Genomic DNA, 21142 nt, shown 5'->3' with positions numbered 1-21142 from the left:
TTTTTCACAAGATCTGAAATGTGTTGTGCCCACTTTAATTCACCAGTGATGGCCGCTCCAAGAAATGTAAAACTAATCACCTTTTCAGATCATGCCCTCTAATAGGTGGTCTGCCTTGTTCTTCCTGAAGTCTCTGAATAACTCCTTGCTTTTGTTGACATTAAGGGCAAGATTGTGGTCTGGGCACCATGTAATTGAGTTAACAGGTAAACCTCTTCTCTGTAAGGTGTCTCATCATTATTGATGATAAGGCCTATGATGGTGGTGACATTATCATATTTAGTGATGGGGTTGGAGCTGCATCCAACCACACAGTCATAGGTGAACAAGGAGTACAGAAGGTTCAGCACAGTACCCTGTGGTATGCTTGTGTTGAGGGTCAGCATGGACCATCATCCCAGGATGCTTTACAAGTGCTGACGTTTAGTACAATTATCAGCCTGTGGAGTACAGATATGTTCTAGGTCACAGAGCAGGGTGGGTTCGAATTTCTCAGTCTTATACTTCAAAGTTCAAATCCTTATTCCTTACGCCAACGTTTCTCAATCTTTAAGTATTTGCGACCCGAATTTTCATAACAGTTTTAATCGCGCCCCCCTAACATTTTTTTGAAACCCTAATAAAATTTATTCCTATATTTTTTGCTGCCGATACACCACTACAAGTTTAAAATTTCCCTACGAATAGCGAAATTACACCACATATGGCAACATTCGCGCCCCCTTTTTTGTTAGGGGGGGCGCGCCCCACAGATTGAGAACCGCTGCCTTACACCATACTTTATGTAATTCGATATGTTACAACTGAATAGTGGAAAAACAATTTAGGTGCATTATTCACTTGTGATCATCCAATAACAACATTGCAATGAATTTAATTTACCACCTGCGTTTCTTTCATTTTTTACATTGGTCATTATTTTTCGAAGCAATGACTAGTCATTACATTTATCCAGGAAATCAATACTATTCTGAATCAAGAGACAGAAATCCAAATGGATTATTATACAAAGATCAAAAAGATTAAGTGAACTTTCATAAACAGGATTAATGAAAATTAAAACTCAAAAACTAGAAAATACTATAACCACAAATTGTTTATGTGAATTTAATATCTCTTTTATGGAATCTGAAGTTTTTCCATATTTACAGATCTAGCAAGCTAGTGTCAGGGTCTGAGCAGCAATTTGCATCTTTTCAGTTTCCAAGTGCTTACAATGCAGTCCTGACATTAGCCATACCTGTATATGTTCACCCATATCTGCCATTGTTTCATTCCTGGCAAGGACTGAACTAAGCTCTGGCATTACATTTATAATGGCTACCAGGGAGTGGTGGTTTGTTGCATGTTGATTAGACATGTGAATAGAAATTTCACTGTACTCTGTACATGTGAAAATCCTACTACAACTACTTATACTATTACTACTATAACTACTACTAATTGTTCACAAAAATCAAACAACTGCTAAGGCTAATTAAATCCCTTAATTCTTAAATTCAAAAGTCATTAAATCATTTGCTACTTTACAAAGTGAGTCATATGCACCTGTGTCGCCACAATGAAATAACACACCTTGAAGCCGGTGCAGCAGTGACAGTAAATCACATCAAAAATGAAGCAAGATAAAGAATATAAAAAAAATTAAAAAATAATAATTCCAAGAATAAAAGAGGAAAAATATTCATGAGACTCCAAAACTTAAACAGCTTCACATCCTGACAGATGCAGCCTGGCTTAGGTTTGTTTATAGAGCATTCATTCATTCTCCGTATTTCCATAGGGTTGAAGAAGCTTGTGAGAAGCACCTCTGTTGTGTTATTGTTATGATCTGCCAGGCTCTTAAAACCCAGATTGAGGCAAGCATCTAAAATCTAGCTTCAGGCTCCAGATGAGGCCTGTGACTCAAAATAAGCTTTCCCCCTAAGCTCAAGAAACAGGATTACAACATGCACAGGACCAAGAGAAAAAACAGGGAAGGCTGTTATATTCAAAAATCTGAATAGGAAATAGGGTAACAGCTAAACCACTAACCTAATGACTAAAACAAAGTTACTGCTAATTTATATTTTGTGTAAAGAATTATTTGTCAAAATATTAATAACAAGAACAAAAATTAACAGATAAATAAAAGGTATGCTTGAAAGGCAAACCAAAACAACAAGTCCAAGAATCAAATACCAAACAAAAAGTCAGATCTCTAGGAAAATAAGAAAAAAGTCACAGTAATGCAGCCACTATTATCACTGACGTTGCTCTCTATTGGTCTAGAACAGGGGTCCCCAACTCCAGCCCTGGAGGGCCCAAGTGGCTGCAGGTTTTCATTTTAACCCTTTTTTTTTAATTAGTGACTTGTTTTTGCTGCTACTTAATTTCTTTAGAATTAATTTTAATTGAATTGATCTTGAAGACTCAGACCCCTTAATTGTTTCTTTTTCCTTAATTAGCCCCCAAACAATAGTGAGGTACAAAATGAGCCAAATCGTGACCAGCAAAACATGACCAACATTATTGATCATACAATATCTGACAATAAAGAAAGGTGAAGGTCTCAGGAATGTTGATCTGCTCTGGTCCCCAAAACATTGTAACAGCGATCTTAGAAAAGAGAAAATCAACAATTTCAGAAATGTCTGTTATTGCACAATGAGAACAGCAACAAGCCATGGAATTAAAGAATGGGTTTAATTAACAATAAGACAAGGCACCTAATTAGGCAACTGGATGGAGTGAAATTGGTTGGAGTTTGAGGCCCTGACTTAGTTGGTCTTCTGTTGGCTCACTCACTTCACATTTCATTTCTGTTTGTGTGCCATTTAAGGAAATAAATGAAGAAATTCAGGCGAACAAATCTTAAAAAACAAGTCAATTAAAATTAATTCAAAAGAAGCTAATTAGCAGCAAAAACAGGTCATCAATTAAGAAAAGGGTTAGAATGAAAACCTGCATCCACTGGTGCCCTCCAGGACTGGAGTTGAGGACCCCTGGTCTAGAAGGTGACATGGCTGCTGAGCTTGAAGCAAAGTGTAGAGGCTGATTACATGATAGGAAGAAGAATGACAACTGCAGCATCTGCTGCAAATGGGGCTGGAAACTCGGTATTGTATTTGTCATGCATTTGCCTCAGAGGACTCCCTCACAGGTATGTAAGAGGGCGAGAAGGGGCACAGCCACTAACACTGTTTTCTTTTTCTTCTCCAACAGTGCCGAGAAGTTTTCTGGTGAATTCAGTTAGCTCTGCCCCTTCAGGACCCCCCAACATAAAACCTGAGTAAACCTCAGGACAGAGATCTGCTAAAGCCAGACCACTAAAATCTAATTTGATGCCCTGTTGTATGGATAAGTGCCATCACACACTATTTACATTTTTTCTTTATTTCTTCCTTATCCTGGGATGAATAAAACGAACAACCCTGTTGGTGTCCCAAAAATTTCTTGGCTGGCCAGACTGTCATTCTGTCACCTGGCCACATAATGTTGCATAATACGTATTACTATTACTATACTGTGTTCATAAAAGTTACTTATAAACACTTTGAAATCATATCAGTTTTTTTTATTGTCCAGTGCTTTCTGATTACCCAGTATGAGAAAACAACCACATATGATATACTGTTCAACTTGTCTTGATATCTAGTTATGCAGACATCAACCTTTTTGGGGCTTCACCCTATCTTTGGCCCTCTAGACTAAAAAAAACTAATTTTTAGAACATTTTTGTACCATATTTTGTGCAGAAAATTACACCCTTATGATAAAGAGTAAACCAATAAGCAAAAATTATTAGAAGGACTTGAAGTTGAGTGTGCCACATAAACCGACCCAAAGGGTTCACCCTCTAATGGGATTTGAGGGGTCAATGTTTCTCCTTTTCACAAAACACAGAAAAAACTGAGGACTGGTAATATAAGCATCTAGTGTTGCTTTATACTAGTTAGAGGTTGCTAATCTTGAATATTATATGATATTTTTGATATTTGATTCTTTACCGGTGGTCCTAATCACTCCCATAAGGTTAAAAAAGAGAAATTTCAAATGTAAGCAAGTGGGGTATTTATTATCTGAGACTATTTCAAGGTTTAATGATTGTAAATGTGAAGTTATCTTTGATTTTTGCTTCTTCACTAGGGATCTAGTCCTCTGTGGACCTCTATCAGAGGGTGAAAAATGACAAATTTGTACTACAATTGAGAGTATTTAGACTTTAAACATTAAAAATCTAGTCCACATTTTAATATTTCAAATATCTGACACAGCTCTTTTTGTTTATTATGTTCTTTTACCTCATGAAACAAATTGTTATATTTTTTGGGAATACTAATTCAGACTTTTTCTATATGACATAATAATATTTCATAAGCAGGTTATTTATAAGAGTTAAAAACTTACAAAACATGTAGAGCACAGTTACAGACTGAATATTGGTTGATCTTCACTGCTTCCTAAACGTTTCTAACTAATACTTGTGAAATATCAGTGTAACCAACGTCATTCTTCTTCTGTGAATATCAGCCCCTAAACGTGACAATTAGGAAATCTCACATTTTACAATAATTCTCTTGCAGGAATGGATATTTTTCAAGTAATAATATTCCTTAACTGTTTTAAGATGTTGAAATAGTAACACGCATATAACCAGGCCAAACAATATGCAAAAAGACCCTCATCCATTTTTTCATTTTCTGATCTCATATTTTCTTTCCATTATGAGGTCACATGAAGTGAGCTCCAGTCCTGGCCATATCAGCCCTTTGTGGGACACACACATATACACTCACTCAATTTCCTGTAAACTCATTTATTAATATAACCAGATTGTCTCTCGAGGATGTGGAAAAGTACTTGGAGAAGACCCACATGGACAAGAGGAGAACATGGAAGTTCTACACAGACAGTGATCAGGTTTAGGATTGAATTTGGGTCTCCAGAGCTGTGAGGCAGCAATATGTGCTGTAGTGCTGTCCTACTGTCCTGACTGAAAAGCTTTCATATACCAATCATAATGGAAAAGTTGAATAGAGTAAGTTTTCATGTTTTGACCAGGTAAGGGTAATCAATCTAGAAATAAGTTGACTTTGCATAATTAAAAATGTCTCACTTGTCACATATTTTGTTCAGTAAATGGAACAATTCACATTTTTGTTTCTTTCAAAATCACAGTTCCTTTTATAAGCAAATCACCAGCAAAGAGGATATCTGGTAAGAAATCAGTGAAATGCAAGTGGTGGAACAATGTCTGCCTTTGGAAAGTAACAACTTGGAAGGTGCTCAAAAATTATCCTTAAGTTCCACTTTATGCACATGAGCAGGAGTTAAGTTGGAAGAGATCCTCCCGGGCTCCCTCAGTTATCATGGTCTGTTTCTTTTTCCGAGACATTCTTGGCAATACTGTCAATGAAATAATTTTTCATGCTGCCAGCTTTATCTTTTCTAATGATAAAGTTAGGCTTTGTAGAACTGGGCATGAAAGTGAGAGATGGCTTGTCATCATGGTCAGACCAGATAAGATCAGCAAATATAAGAGGAAATAACCGACTGCAATTGTTTCATGACTCTTGAAATAGAAACGTAGCTAAAGAGCATATCATGTGCTGTAGCCAAATGTTGCTGTTGCAGCACAATAAAGTAAATTTTTCTACTGTAAATTTCTGCCATTAGACTTATTACTATGTATTATTGTTTCTAGAGTTAAAATATACACATTTTATGTAGGTATGATCATACAAACAATTTTCAATTGAAGTTGTTCTTCAGAACTGGAGACAGTTCCAGATACTGCCCTTTGGATTCATTTTCATGTGGCCCACATGAAATAGGAAGATGAACTTTCAACCATTGCTTAGGACCCAAAGCAGTTTCATTCCATTGCGTATGACTTTGTGTTTCAATGTAGTGCAGTTTTATTGATTGTCCGGGATATAGCTTCAGTCACAAGGTTGAAGGTTTAATTATTGTCCAGCATTAGATAAAAATTTTGGCCACATCAGCATTAAATATACCACGTACTGTGGGGCACATTTAATCTGACCCAGAAATGAATGGAGTTGTGGTTATTGCTCCATGCACGATATGAGTCCAGATGTTGTAATTACAAAGAACAGGGTGTTCATTAATTCAAGTCTTCCATGTATATAGCTACACCCTGATTAATGTGCAGTAGTTCATGGTCTCAAGGATCTAGCCTGTCCCAGCAGCACTGGGTGCAAATCAAGAATTGGCTCTAGACAAGGTGTCAGTCCACTGCAGGGCACAATGACACACATACTCAGTTAAACTGAACAGAATGGGTTGAGATATGAGAGACAGACCTACAATATGTGAGAACCTACAAACTCCAGGATCAGTGCCTGAGCCAGGATTCAGACCTACAAGTCTAGAGCTGAAAGCCAGACTCACCTTTAAAATGCTCTCTTCCATGACAAATTCAAGGCCTATCCATTCTTATTCTGGAGCCATCTTTTCTATTTCAGCATTGCAGAGGGGCAGCAGGATTGGGAATAAGTCAGGAATTAACCCTAGACAGGACACCAGTCTATTGCAAGATCTGCTCACTCACTCACTCTGACAGATCTGCCAATTATCTTTAACCACATGTCATAAAGAGGTGAAGGAACCAGAGTAAAGAGCTATTTGAATACAGGAACAACACATAAACTCCTCAGAGACTGTCTGAGTTAGAAATTCATCTTTATTCTTCAGAGCTGTAAGGCAGCGGAGCTAAAAATTGAGTTAAAATAGCTCCCTGATTTCAAAGTTTTTCAAAAATGAATACTACAGGGTGATATCTAGACATACTGTAGAAGTCTAATACTCCATCATTTAAACATTACTAAATGTTGAACTACTTTCAGACAAAACCATGACAGTGTACTTAATGAAAAAGACCTATGAAAATGTAAAAATAAAAAGTAACTAATCAGTCACTCTTTCTGTTTACAGTCATACATATAATTGTGCAAAAGAGTTTAGTTCATCCATCCATCCATTGTCCACTAATTATCCGAAGTCGGGTCGCAGGGGCAGTATCCTAAGCAGGGAAGCCCAGACCTTCCTCTCCCCGGCCACCTCCTCCAGCTCCTCTGGAAGGACCCCGAGGCATTCCCTGGCCACCCGGGAGATTTAATCCCTCCAGCGTGTCCTGGGTCTGCACTGTGGCCTTCTCCCAGTGGGACATTGTGGCATAGTGGGTCCCCAGCTCCCATCAAAGGCCATTTTAAATTAAATAATCACCCCGCTCGCAACTTAGCGAGGGGGGTCGTGGTGGTTGTGTGGCTGAAGCAGTTCTCAGGGCGATTCGTGGTGTGGGCGTTTCTCACCTAAGTGCACAGGTGAGAGACCGCCCGCATCCGTGATTGTTCCTGGGGTTGCTAATTTGCTACAGCTGCCATGCCCTCTTAATACAATAGAAGCGCAAGTCGACTAGGGAAGGAAAATGAAAGAGGGAATGAGAAAGAAAGACAGAGGTTGCTGGAGAGCACGAAGCAGGGTGGTGAGAGTGCTGGTGTGGGCAAGCAAGCAAGAGAGAGAGAGAAAGAGAGCGAGTGAACGAGCGAGCAAGTGCAGGCTCACAGGTAGGCAGCTGGAAGGTGAGCCTCAAGAAGGGTGTTTGGCCAACACTCGGTGGCGGAAGGAAGCAGTCGCTCCCGCTGAGCATTGTAGGAAGGAACGAGAGTGACTGGCAGAAGGATGACTGGCCGCGTAAGGCCGTGAAGGCAGTGGGAGTCGGGAGGCTTGGTGGGTGAAGTCCTTGATGTGAGCATCCTGGTCGTCAAGGAAATCAAGTCTTGGGCTGGGATGAGTGTGCGACCGAAGCCAGGAATCGGGAGGCCTCCAGACCGGTTGAGCGGAGTGAAGGTCAGCTGCTGAGAGAGCGACTCGCCTGCTGCAGGGCCCAGATGGGAGAAGCAGGAGAGACGCTAAGGTACAAGAAGCACCGGGCTCTGAAAATGTTTTAAAGGACTGCTTCCAGTGTTGTTTTAACCTTGTTTTTAAAGATTGTTTTTCTATTTATTGTTTTTACTTTCACGTTTTGTTTTAATGGATTATTTATTTAAGAATGACTGTTTTTGGAGGGCACTGCACTTTATGGGCACTTTGTTTTTGTTCTGTTGTTTTAATAAAAGCACTTGACACTTTTGCACCATCCCTTTGCTATGTTGTTGCCTCACTGCTTAGCTCATCTGTAACATTACCGATGGTGTTGGGTTTAATGGCTCCCGGACAGAAGATGGGAGCATGCACAAACTCGCAACTTCACAGACATGCTTGGAACACCCCCCTAGGTAGGCGTCCAGGGGGCATCCTGACCAGATGCCTGAACCACCTTAACTGACTCCTCTCAATGCGGAGGAGCAGCAACTCTAATCCGAGTCTCTCCCGGATAACTGAACTCCTCACCCTATCTCTAAGGGAAAGTCCAGCCACCCCGCGGAGAAAACTCATTTCAGCCGCTTGTATCCACGATCTTGCTCTTTCGGTCAGTACCCAAAACTCATGGCCATAGGTGAGGATAGGAACGTAGATTGACTGGCAAATCATCAGCCTCGCCTTTTGGCTCAGCTCAGCTCTCTCTTCACCACGACGGACCGTTGCAGAACCCACATTACTGCGGATGCGAATCCGTCTGTCAACCTCCCGCTCCATTCTTCCCTCACTCGTGAACAAGACCCCAAGATACTTGAACTCCTCCACTTAAGGCAGTAATGTGTTCCCAACCCAGAGAGAGCATTCCACCCTTTTCCAGCAGAGAACCATGGCCTCGGATTTAGAGGTGCTGACTCTCATCCCCACCACTTCACACTCGGCTGCAAACCACTCCAGTGAGAGCTGGAGGTCACTGAAGCCAACAGAACCACGTCATCCGCAAATAGCAGAGACGAGATTCTGAGGTCACCGAACCATACCCCATCCACTCCTTGGCTGTGCCTCGAAATTTTGTCCATAAAACTTATGAACAGAATCGGTGACAAAGGGGAGCCCTGGCGGAGTCCAACCTCAACAGGAAACGAGTTTGACTTATTACCAGCAATGCGGACGAAGCTCCTGCACCTTCTGTACAGGGACTGAATGGCTTGTAACAACGAGCCTCATACCCCGTACTCTTGGAGCACACCCCACAGGATGCTTTGAAGGGACACAGTCGAATGCCTTCTCCAAATTCACAAAGCACATGTGGACTGGTTGGGCAAACTCCCATGCCCCCTCCAGGATTCTGGCCAGGGTGTACAGCTGGTCCAGTGTTCCACGGCCGGGATACAATCTGCATTGTTCCTTTTGAATCTGAGATTCAACTATCGACCGAACTCTCTTCTCCAGCACCCCTGAATAGACCTTACCGGGGAGACTGAGGAGTGTGATCCCCCTATAGTTGGAGCACATCCTCCAGTCACCCTTCTTAAAAAGGGGGACCATCACCCCGGTTTGCCAGTCCCGAGGCACTGCCCCCGATGTCTATGCAATGCTGCAGAGACATGACAGCCCCACAACATCCAGAGCCTTGAGGAACCCAGGGTGGGCCTCATCCACCCCAGGAGCCCCGCCACCTTGGAGCTTTTTAAATACCTCGATGACCTCGGCTCCTGATATGGATGGGCCCCCCCCTGGAGTCCTCCAGCTCTGCTTCCTCTAAGGAAGACATGCTGGTGGGATTGAGAAGACCCTTGAAGTATTCCTTCCACCAGTCAATAACATCTACAGTTTAGCTCTACATTATAAAATAAGATTGCAGAGTTGTGCTTATGTATAATTTAAGACCAGATGAGTTAAGGTATGTACACAGAGTTGACAGTGAGTCTGTCTGACATATCTAGTTCAGTCTCACCATGGAGAAAAACCATGCAGAACACCTATATGGCATGTGTCCATTAGGGTAGCTTCATTGGGAAGTATCATATTCCAGTCACTCTGGACACTTATGAAGCTCAGCATATGTGTCAGTCAAAGCCAATTATATTTCTTTGAGTGTGCCATTAATGTCCTGCTTCAATAAAAGAGCTCTGAAGTGAGCGGATCTCTTAGTATAAAGGAGACAATGGAATTGCTAGTAACTGAGCCCAGTATCAGATTATCAAGTGATTTCACCTCCATGAATTTTAGTGTATTGGGGAATATGCAGATACAAGATTAAAGGCCAGCAGGCCACGGTCAGACGATTTCTGCTTGCTTTTCCACAAGGACTGTATGGCTCACAGGTTTGTTTTTTGTTGACTTCAATCAGCTTCATGGTTTGTTTTTTTCACACTGGTTGGCAGTGGGTCTTAACTTAGTTCATGCAACCTTATTTCTTTTTAATATTACACTATGTATATAACACATACAGTAGACATAATAATAGATAGGCACTAAATATAATAGAAAGGCAAAAAGATAGAAAATAATTCTCTAAACAGAGTTACTTGCTGGATTCTGAAACAAAATTTCTCAGTAGAGAGGTGTTACTTAACATGGCATAAGTAAAAAGGATTTGTGTAATTTTAATATAAGAGCTATTTAAAAGGAAAAAAATTTATGTAATTTGGTCTACTTTGATTTTACAGCAGAAGATGATGAAAAAAGTAGAACACAGTTAATTGTCAGTCTTTACTTATACAACATGCTCTCTCCACTTTATTCCTGTGGAAATAAAGTGGAAAAGAAAGCAATACAAGACAACTTTTACAGGAGGACTTGCTGCAGTATCTGAGCTGACAAACGTTTGTCTTTTTTTACTATTTTAAGGAATTCTGAAACTGAATATTTATTTGGTCCATAGTCCTAATATTAAATATACAGTAAACATACACATACAGAAAGGCAGTGTATAACATACAGTTAATGAAAGGCATAATATAAGATAGATAGATAAATAGAGACCCTACATATTAACACAATGATAGACAGACATAATAAAAGGCGCTATACATGATAGATAGATAGATAGATAGATAGATAGATAGATAGATAGATAGATAGATAGATAGATAGATAGATAGATACCCAACACATTGATAGAGAGACAGATAATAAAAGGCGCTATACAATATAGATACATTGACAGATACACACCAGCAAAGGCTGAAAGTAAGATGTTTGCTAATTTTCCATAATTATTTACTCTTTCCTGCATGTACTTGCCTAAAGTTTGGGTTTCTTTTCATGCTGATGCAGCTTCCATCCCTGTTTGATTAAAATGAATCATCCAGGAGCTTCTGAATGAAGTTTGCACAGCTGCACCTTACACGTCTTCACATAAAAAAAAGAACATAGACCAGCCAATGGAATTAATGCATCATCAAAACTCTCATGTCAGAAAGGAAATGGTGCATCACAGCCTTTGTCAGAAAGAACTATTAGAGTGGAAAATTAAGTAAACGGAAAAGAGCTTCAAAATGGGTCACCCAATGGAATGAGGGCATCCGTTAAGTACAGATAAGATCCACATTGCAGCTACAGGCTCTGACTGTAGGTGGTCAATTAGGGACACATTCCACAGAGCCTGCTGTTTTAATTAACAAAGACAACAAGACCCCATCTGATTTGTCAATATTTACTCCAGCACAGCTCTTAGATAGACAGGCAGCACCTTTGTCAGGGGCAAGAGGAACAAATGTTTCTGGTCTTTGTGACTAGGAATATCAGGTGACACACGTCTCAGTTGCAGCTGAGGTGACAATGATTAGGTTCAACTGTTTGAATCATTCAACCCTGGGTGAACTCTGGGTGACTGCTTGTAGGCCTCAGGGTGGCAGGGTGGTGGGGGAGTCAATATAATATAGTGGAAATCACATGAAATATATGAGAAAAAAAAGTGCTGACATCCTTTGTATTCTTTAAAAATAAGTCATTCTGACTTGTGAGGCACAGTAGATTATTTTCATCTACTTATTGTGTGCTGGAAAATAGCAAAGTCAGCGCGACCGAGGAATAACAAAAAATTGTGAGCCACCCTTAGCTTAATGACAAGCTAGAGGAAAGTCTGGAAGGATGGACAAAGGGAAATAATGGACAAGGTCTTACTTCACTGTTGTGTGCCTGATTAGATGGGAACGAGTATTGTTGCATAGTTTTTCATTCACAAAGGCATATAAATACAATTTAAGAAAACAGGGCTACATAAGGTGGCATTATGGTGCGCTGATAAGTGTTGCTCTCTCACAGCTTTTGGAGACTGTATTCAATGCCCATTTCAGTCACCATGTATCTAACGTTTCTACTTTCTCCTCATGTCTTTTTGGACTTTCTTCCATGTATTAGTTTTTCCTCCCAACATACCAAAGGCTGACCTGGTATTAGGCTATTTAGCCTCACTACATTGGCCCCTTTATGAGTGATTGTGGATGCATGCATGAGAGTTTCCTAAAGTGGACTGGTACCCCAGAAAGGAGGCAAAGGTTTGGAGAGAGTCTGGAGATGGAAGACGATAACAGCAGTGTTTCATTAGAGTACTTTGTAGTGGACAAGTGGGCAGGGGAACAGACTTGATTAGGAAGGCCTAGATAGGCTGCTGGATTTATTTAACATTAGTTTAACTTGGAATTTGTATTCTCCCTTTGATCATTCTACCCCTGTATTTATTATTTGTAGAATTAATGCACCTTTTTATGACTTTGGCCCTACTGGCATTTTTCTAGGTAGATGGGGATAATGAGAGTGTCCCATACCTGTTAGAACATGCAGATTGCCCCTGGTAATGCCCATACCTGGAAGCATGATTCATACAATATCTCTGCGATGTTTGAAAACAGAATTAAAAACACAGATTTAAATCAGTGCTTTAACATTGTGCCACATTAACATTAGTTTAGTCTGGTGTTTTAAATTGCATTTAATGCTTTCCTACCTTATATATTTTTGCTCTTGTTTAGATTTCTGTGCCTGTCTTGTGTTTTGACCTATTTTGGGTAGCTGATAAAATGTATTCACCTTAATATCTTCTCTTACCAGGCTTTTCTGCTAGCTCAAGAATCACCACATCTCTGACCTTGATTTTAAAAGTCACACTGAGGGCAGAACTTCTCTTCAAGAGGCCTTACTTTACTACAGGTAAGTCCTGACACCCATTCAGTACCTGTGGCTTCACCAGTGCTATCTGCTGGGGGATTCAGGTACATTTTCACCAACCTGCTTGTTAAGAGTGGAGCGAACCATGTTTAATGTTTTTAATGTAATTAATTAATTGCATTAATTAATAATGTTAAGAATTGGCCTCTTCCTTGCTACCATACATTTTTGAATGAAGTCTGAAATTAAACCAACGCAAACCCATCTCAACTGCCTCTCAGACAAGCTACGAACTTGAGAAATGTCATACGCTGGGCATAAGAGATCCGATGCCTGCCTATGTCTGAGAATATAACAGACTCTGTGGAATGTAAAGTGGGATATATTAAACATTTCCGTATTCACCTGGCAGCACTGAGATCACTGCAGCCTAAAGAGTTCTGTTACAATCAATTGGAATAGCTGCTCATCCGAAAATGAAAAGGATGAATGGGTAGATATCTGGAGAAAGGATAAAAGTTACAAGCTCATCTGGAGATGGAAGATGTGAAGATATGGGAGGACGATAAAAGTAAGGTGGAAAGGATTCAGGCCTGGCCTGACATCATATAATGAGAAATGTTCTGTTGCTTTCATGTAAGCTATTTGAAGAAAAGGCAGGAGGGGAACTGAAGATTTTTGTGAATGCACAATGGTCAAAAAGGGAGCACAGTACAATTAAAAGTAAAAAGTATAATCAAGACGTTGAAATGAGGACTGAATTCATCAATATGTTACAGAAACGATTCATTCTGTACCAAGATCTTGATGAATCACTCTGAATGCAGTAACTTCAAACAATCCAGGAATGTTCCATTTGTGGACACTACAAGCTGGACCTGCTGTTTCTCTATCTATCTATCTATCTATCTATCTATCTATCTATCTATCTATCTATCTATCTATCTATCTATCTATCTATCTATCTATCTATCTATCTATCTATCTATCTACACAAACAAAACCTGCTGTCTTAAGAACCCAAGTACTTGGATAACACAACTGCCCACATCTTTTATACCTACATGATGACATCAGGAGACATGACTCCCTGTTACCCCTGTTGCTAACAACAATATTCCCGTTGCCTATTGTGGAAAGAAAAATTGAAGCCATTTTAAAAAGAAGAGGCCATAAGAACTTTGGGCTGCTAGGTAACAGCACAAAGAAAGAAGGTCCATGTTGCCTGTTTAAGAGAACAGAGAGCAGGAGAGCTATCTTAGAGGCATATAAATAGCTCTTTTATGGTTGTTGAGGGTTGATGAATGCAGGGATGCCAGGAGCCACTAGAGCTAGTGAAGCTCTGGCCTGGTGCTCATGTTACCAAGGTGGATCATACCTGACTCTATGGCTTAGCTTGGAAGTGCTGCTATGATGAGGTTTAGAGATGCTTTCTGAATTCTGAAAGACTGAATTAAGAATATGAGCAGGGTTAGAACAAGGGAACACTACACTGCAAAAAATCAGTGTGAAAAAATAAGAAAAAATAAATAAAAAACAAGAAAAAGGTATTAGAATCAAGCAAAATTATCTGCCAATATAGTGAGAAAGTTTAACTTGTTAACTTGTTAAATTTTCTAAAAATGAGATTATATATCTTACACATACAAATCTACTCAAGTCAGTTATTCTTAAAATAAAAAAAACAAGATCTATTATTTCTTTTCAAGATTGTCTGGCTTGTTAAGATTTCATTTTTTGCAGTGTATATTATGATTTAAGTGCATGAAATGTCACAGATTTAATTTCTGTACTCTTTTTTTTGCAGTTCATAACTGCCTGTACATATGTTTCAGAGTGTCACACTCACAGAGATCAAGGCACAGGATGTCTCATCTCAATAGATTCTTTTTGTTTACTGTACACTAAAATGTACAGTATGTTTTTGCACTAAAAGCAGTGGTAATAAGGAGTTTTGTGTACAGTGTTCATTATATTCCTCTCTGTGAAGTTCTGGATTGACTGTTCTCAATGAAACTTCCTCCCTGTGTGCTGTATTGTGATTTGCAGTCAATTGAGCTAGATTTGCTCCATTTTCTTTATCTTGAAGTGGTGCATGGACACTTGAGGAGTTTATGCTTTTAGATAAAGCTGATGTATTCTTTTCCTTTGACTTCCATACTAAGGTTGCCTTAGCTACTCTTTGTGGTGAAGCCATGTTGAGCAGTCTTTGTCGATGTAGCAACTGTTAAATGTGTCCCTTGTTTGCTCAAGTGTTCCCTTCATTTTATCGGTTGCCTGTTAGATGAGCGATTGACTGAAGTGAGGCTGTTATACTCACAGTCCGCATCACAGAAATGCATAATTAAAACTGTTGTCCAAATCAGGTCAGAGTATGGGTAGACACCTTACAGACTTGAGATGTGCTCAGCAGTCCTCATTGTCTGCACTCATTGCAGTCTCCTTTTTTTATGTAAATGAGAGAGCCTGCACTCCAACAGGTTTGTGAGAAAACCCGTTTGCTGCCAAATGTGACGACTTCAAACAAAAAGGAGAGCTGAGAGCTAACTGATCTGAAATGATAAGAATGTGAGTTGCAGAGAAATAGGCAAGATGAGAGAGCAGAGCTGTATTCTTCACCTCTAAGAGATTTTATCACCTTCTCAGGGAAGAGGAGCTGCAGTCTGCAGAAAAGTCAGCAGGCAGCACATTTGGGGCTCGTACCTTTCACTTTGCAAAGTGGTTTGCTTCAGTCATAGATGTGAATAAGATTTGAAGGGTTAAGAATTCAAATAAGCAGGATATAAACATTTTAGAGATGAAAGTGCACAAAGTGACTACTTATCTTTAAAATCAGTACAATTTATCATCCACATGTCAACAGAACCCACTTTGTCTGCACAGACATGGAACAAATGGAATGAAATGAATAATAACCATGGGGGGTTGGGTGGGCCTAATTGCTTCAGACACACTATAACTTCTGTGTTTTAAAAACTGGAAACCAGGTTTCATCAAGTCTCTCTGTCAATACTAGTCTAAAGGAGATGCCAAGTCACCCTTTCAGACTGCATTAAAAAAGAAGAGAATTGCTTAACGTGGATCTGAATAAGAGGATGATGTCAGATGGTAACCTTTACAATTAGCATTCCATTGGTGGCACACTCTTCCAGACTGCACTCAAGTATTCTTTGTTTGGAAAGGATGATGGTCTGAATAACATACAGGAGCTTCACTAGCCTGCCCTCTTTACTAGCATAACTCTTTTTAATGTAGAAGGCCCCAAAGACATCAACTGTTCAATTGCAGACATTAGAACATTAGAAAACTGTCTAAGGGAACAAGCCATTTAACTCAACAAAGCTTGCAAAAAGCCTGTCCACTTAATTCCTCCAAAATACGGTTGAGTTGAATTTTAAAGTTCCCTTAGGTCCTCCTCTTTACTTCAATACTTGGCAACTTATTCCATGTCGTGTCTATGGTTTTCTGTATGAAGAAAAACGTCCTAATATTTATGTGATATTTACCCTTAACAAGTCCCCATCTGTGCCGAAATGTTCTTGTTGAAGAACAGCATAGATCCACGTTCCTGAGTTCAAAAACTTCTGCCATGTCACCTCAATCTCCATTTGCTTAAAATGAAAAGCCTCAGCTCCATCAATCTCAAATCATAGCTCATACTGTACTTGTCAGTGTCAGAACCTAGCTGCTCTTCTCTGGATTTCTTCTAGCACTGCTATGCCTTCATTGCAGCATGGAGATCAAAACTGTATGCAATAGTCCAGGTGAGGTCGCACTAGTGAGTTTAATAACAAGTATAATAATGTCCCTCAACTCTACTGATTGTGTCATAACATCCTATTAGCCTTCTTGACCTCTTCTGTACATTGTCTGGATGTAGATAGTGACTACTGCTAACTGGGTTGTTCTCACAAGGGGTACTTTCAAGTTTCAGACCTCCACATATATCCACAATTTGTGCTCTCTTACTTAAACAAATGATTTAACACATTATGTAACACGTTTGAACAAGACCCATGAAACAGTGGTGTGCACAGCACTGAGACTCTTCAATTGGAATAATTAACATAACATAACATTCTCAAATTTCCTTAATCCAGTTCAGAGTCACAATAATGTTGGGTAAAAAGAAGGAACTGATCCTGGATAGATCACCAGCTCACTGCCATGCCCATGCACATTCTCACACTCACTCAAGTGCCCCAAACCTGGAAATGACTCCAGAGCTTGGTTTGGTAGAGAGGCCCCTAAAGGTGATCGAAAGGTCACCCATACTTGAGAAACAATGACTCAAGAAGTGAAACGAGAGGTGGGGTGAGGGTTTACAAGTGGGAGGTAGTACTAGGGTGTTGTACCGTGTTAGCCATTATGAATGTAGAGAAAAGCCAAGCAAAATGACACCTTTTATTGGCTAACTAAAAAGATTACAATATGCAAGCTTTCAAGGCAGCTCAGGCCCCTTCTTCAGGCAAGATGTCTAGTGGGAGGTAGAATGTCTAGGGCTGATAAGATAAAATAGGGATCAGGTGACAGTTGTGTGCTTTTCAATACATGGGGTATGTGGTGAAGCCTCCTTCAAACATTCTTGAGTAGGAGCCTCATGCAGCAACGTAACAGTCAGGGAGTCTAGTGGCTTCTTGCCAGCCCTCCATGGTGTCTTTCTTTGTCTCTCTCACTCCTTTATATACAGTGTACAGATGCCAGAGCCTTACCCAGTAGCATGGAGTGCAAGGATTGAAGCAGTCCTGTGTTACACACCAGTACATCTCAGGATCCGCATATCCACACTCACACTCACATGGGGCAAATTTAGTATTGCCAATTACTCTAACATGTCTGTCTGTTTAGATTGTAGGCAGAAAATCACAGAGACACAGGGATGAACAGACAGGATTTGAACCATCAACACCAAAATGTTTAGTTAGGCCTTGACTGAGTCAGTGCATTTAAAACCCAGCCAAGCTGACCATGCTAAAAGTTTGCTGTATTGGCCTTAGATAAATGGCTACATTATGTAAGCAATATGGCCTTATTCAGTCACTCATGCTTATATTTCCTATATTTGACTTCCAACTGCATATGTCCATACTGCCTGACCTGGGCAATGTAAACTGATCATTCAGATCCATTATGCATGTGAGAACCTTTATTGCATCTATGATCTCCGTTTAGTGAACACCATGTCAACAAGTTACACATAAGCAACTATTTTCATGTATTTCTTTCCATTTGGAATACTGGCAGGTCCAATGATTTGCTCAGGGTCATATAATGAGTAAGGAGTAGGGATTGAACTAACAGGTTTTTGGCCTAATGTCTTAGTACTAGGCCACACTACCTAGTAAAATGATTTGGATAGTGTTCACAATAATAATAGACGTTGTGTGAAGCGAAGATTGATTAATGCTTAACAGGGGATATGCAAGATGTTTATTGATTATGCATTTCCTGACTAATTTAATTCACCTGAGATGAATTTGCAATTATTTTAAAGCTGTACTGCACATATTAAATGTTTGGTATGCTGGTCTCCTTAAAATGTTCTACAAAACTATCCTATGTTCCACAATAAGACAGTCAGTCAGTCAGTCAGTCAGTCATTTTCCAACCCGCTATATCCTAACACAGGGTCACGGGGGTCTGCTGGAGCCAATCCCAGCCAACACAGGGCGCAAGGCAGGAAGGACACTAGTTAATTGTCCAAGTCCATATTTTTGTAATAAAAATCTCAGCTTGTTCATATTACAGCTGTTATGAAAGCAACAAAAGGTTTGTTCTTGAAAAACACAGAAATGGCTAGGAAATGTGATGTCACAGAAATAAATGCATGAAGATGATTTTTTTTTTCATAGGCTGGCAGCTTCTCATCTGTATCTCACCATGCCAACCCTCTTTCTGGCCACTTCCCGCGCACTATTAACAAAAGACGCAAACACATGACAGTCATTTTCATGCCAATGTCATTTACTTGCTTGGCTCCGCCACACACACACACACACACACACACCCACGCACACACATGCACACACACACACACAGTCAGTGTATTCTGACACTAAAACCACACTTTTGCAACAATCTTCCATTTATAAGACTTAACATATAGCTTGGTATGTTTGCTGTTACCCACAAAAAGAAAGCCATCTCTATCCTACAGCATGTCACAGTGGTGCCAGTTTGCAGGATGATCTCCATCAATTGTACAAGGCAGTCCAAGATGAAGAATTAGGTGGAAAAAATGGTAAAACTCGGTGGGAGACAGGACGTATGGGTCAGAATTCAGTGCAAAGGTTTGGATAACAGTGCAAAAGATTAGGATTGGGTAATGGTATGGCGGTGGTTATCCAAAAGGGATAGATTGTATAAGCATGGGCTCACAAGGATGGAAACGTGCCCCCGTCAAGGGTGGGTGTAGGGTTTATGGAAAGACATTTGGAAGTCCTTTCAGGTAGTCTTTGAATTGGTACATTGGTCCTATGATTTAGTGCTAAGGGGCAAGGGGACAGGGAGGCTTAATAAAAGACTGGCATTTTTAGTGTGGTTTTTGATAGGCCGGGTTAAACTGGGAATCGGTAAGTGAGAGGGAATTGGATTACACACAATGAATTTATAAGGGCAGCAAGTGTTAAATTGTGGATGAGGAAGGAGATGAGAGGAAGGGTTCGAAGAGACTTTTAAAGGTGGGGCTTTGCTACTGCCAAAGAAAGGTGGAAGGGACTGACAGATTGATGTGCTCTTGAGGGTTGGGAGGGCAAGGAAAATGTGATGTTGATATGTTGGAAACAGTTTTCCTGCTGTGGTGAAATTTGTTGTTTTTAATAGATAGATAGATAGATAGATAGATAGATAGATAGATAGATAGATAGATAGATAGATAGATAGATAGATAGATAGATAGATAGATAGATAGAACTTTATTTGTCACCAGTGGGAAATTTGGCTTTTTTACAGAAGCTCTTTAAATAAATATATACATAAATAAACACTGAGAAATACAGAATTTCTGTAATAGGCTGATGCTTGCACTGCCCCCAGAAGTATATTTGGAGTATGTACAGGTTTGAATTTTAAAATAAAAAAATGTCATGATGTGCAAATGACATCACCCTCCCTTCCATTGCAGGCTGCCAGTTGTTCCTTAGTGCCTGCAGCAATTTCTCACTAGTAGGAGACTACCACAATTCATTGAATAAAGAACTGCATCCTGGCTTCAGTCCTAAATACACTTCCCTTTAATTTCCACTACTGTTCATGATTCACCATTTAGTTGAAAGATTTTTATTGCGTCTATTTTATCAATGCCTTTGAGAATTTGGAAGAGTTGGGTTAGGTCCCCATGAAGTCTTCTCTGCTCAAGACTAAACAGGTTTAGTTCTCCAAGTCTGTTAGAGTATGACATGGCCTTAATGCCTGTGATGCTTTCTCTCCTCTGCAGAGCTTTAAGTGCTGCTATGTCTTTCTTGTAGTGTGGTATCCAGGACTGCACACAGTATTCCAAATGTGGTCTCACTAGTGCATTATATATTCTGAGCATAACGTTCCTCAATTTATATTCAGCAGGTTTTATATTTATATTCAATGGTGGGCAATATTCATGTAAGTGGTGTCCAGAAGTCTCTTTGTTATTTGAGAACATGCACTCTGGAGGTTAACAGCTGTTCTGTACATATGGAGAGTGACAGAACTTGGCATTTGTAAAGTATGATAAAGGTTCAGTAATTGATTAGACTGATTAATTTCATTTGAATAACTTGTATGTTCCACTGCAAAATTTACTTTTGGTTAATTAATCTAACAACACAAGATTCAAAAAATAGAACTTTCTATTTCCAACAGAGGCTGATCGATTCACAAGTGGCATGATGGTACACTGGCTTACCTTTTCTATCATACAACTCCAAGAACCTAAGGCTGATTCCTAGCCCAGTCACTATTTGTGTGGAATTTGCACATTTCCCCTTTGTCCACAAAAGTTTTTCCTCCATCTGGAAGAAAGTTCCTGACTCGCAACATTACACTGGTCCAGAAGATAATGTATGTTTGTTCATGCATGTTCCCCGGAATGTTTTGTTGCCAGAATTAGGCTTTGGTTCTATGAGACCATTCATTGGAAAAAGCTATTCTGGAAAGTAGTAGAACAAAGCATAAAATTCAATGAGATCAG

The sequence above is a fragment of the Erpetoichthys calabaricus genome, chromosome 2 (assembly GCF_900747795.2).
Source record: "Erpetoichthys calabaricus chromosome 2, fErpCal1.3, whole genome shotgun sequence".
NCBI lineage: Eukaryota > Metazoa > Chordata > Cladistia > Polypteriformes > Polypteridae > Erpetoichthys > Erpetoichthys calabaricus.
This window is presented reverse-complemented; position numbering follows the sequence as displayed.